The following is a 1755-nucleotide window of genomic DNA, read 5'->3' as shown; positions in this document are numbered from 1 at the left end:
CCCTGGCAAGCAGGGAAGAAAGACTAGCACACCAGTTCCTTCCGGCAACAGTTTACTCAGGAGTTCGTAGTTACATCATAGTGAAAGGTGTGCCCCCAAATGGTCTGTGAGTGCTGCTTAAATACCCCTCGTAGGACTGCCCATGAGCCCATACCACGTTTTGCGCCATCATTGGCTACAGCCTCATGACAAAAGATCAGACCACTGGCAGGTGCAACCCTCTTGCCAAATAAGGACTTGTTTACTCCTTAGCAGAAGAATGGCAGGCGCCATCTTTAAGGCGCAGCAGTGCTCCACAACCCTGTAGACCAGGCTGGCCTTAAACTTAGAAATCCACCTGCCTCTGCTTCCCAAGTGCTGGGATTAAAGGCTGGTGCCACCACCGTCTGGCCTGTCTGTTTTGAGATAGGATAACACTCACTACCTAGCCAGCACTGGCCTGGGACTGATTATGTAGATCAGACTGACCTCAAACTCAAAGATACCCACCTGCCTCTGCCTACCTAGTGCAGGATTAAAGGCATAAACAACTACACATGACTGGGAATTTACCTTTTTATTGAAAATAGCTTTTTTTTCCCCATACAATGTATTCTGATTATTTCAGCCCCTCCACTCCTCGCAGTTCCTCTCCACTTCCCCTCCCAACCGGATCCACTCCTTTTTTGGGTCTCTTCAGAAAAGAACAGGCTACTAAGAGATAACAAAACACAACACAATAAAATGTAATAAGATAAAGCAAAAAAAAAAAAAAGTCACATCAAAGTTGGACAAGGCAAACCAATGGAAGGAAAAGAGCCCAAGAGAAAACACAAATATTAGAGACCCATTCACTCACATACCCAGGAGTCCCATAAGAATACTAAATTGAGAGCCATAATATATACCCAGAGGAGCCAGCTGTGCAGACCCATGCAGGCCCTGTGCAGGCTGCTTCAGTCTCTCTGAATTCATATGAGCTTTGTCCATGTTGATTTCCAGGGCCTTGTTCTCCTGGTGTCCTCCATTCCTCTGGCTCTTACACTCTGACTCCTCTTCTAGGAGGTTCCCTGAGCTCTGAAGGGAGGGATTTATGGAGACATCCGATTTAGAATGGTGTGTTCTAAAGTCAGCCCCTGCCCTCTCTCTGCAGTGTCTGGCCGTAAGCCTCTGTACCTGTTCCTGCCTGCTGCAAGAGGAATGATGGAGGAATAAGGCACCAATCTACAAGTATTACAAAATATTGTTAGGAATCGTGTTATTACTACTTTTTTTTTTTTTAAGACCAGTAGTATTTGGTTTTACTCTAGGTATCTGGACTAACTAGTTTCTGGTTCTTGCTCACCCAAGTAGTATCAGAAATGATTTCCATCTTGTGGTGTGGGCTTTAAGTCAAATCAAACATTGGTTGGTTATGTCGCCATTGCCCTAGCATATATTTTTCGGGCATGACAGTATTGTAGGTCAAAGGTACTAAGGCGAGGTTGCTGTTTATTTTTCTCCTTTGGTAGCCTGCAGAGTACTTTCCAGTACCAAAGACACTAGAATGCAGGAGTGGATGTTCTATGTTGGCACCAAGTCGATCACTCCATGTTTACTGGGTTGTGTGTGTGTTGTCTTCAGCCATGGGGCCTTGGTGTCAATTTGAAGAAAAAAACCTATTGTCATGGCAACAGCCTGGCTTGTTTGGGGATTTCCTTGGGACCGCTTTGGGTCCCAACAACTCATAAGGTTGCAACCCAGTCCCAACAACTGGGGCATTTTAAAATAGTATTT

Source organism: Mastomys coucha, chromosome X (genome assembly GCF_008632895.1).
Source record: "Mastomys coucha isolate ucsf_1 chromosome X, UCSF_Mcou_1, whole genome shotgun sequence".
Lineage (NCBI taxonomy): Eukaryota > Metazoa > Chordata > Mammalia > Rodentia > Muridae > Mastomys > Mastomys coucha.
Note: the sequence above shows the minus strand (reverse complement) of the source record.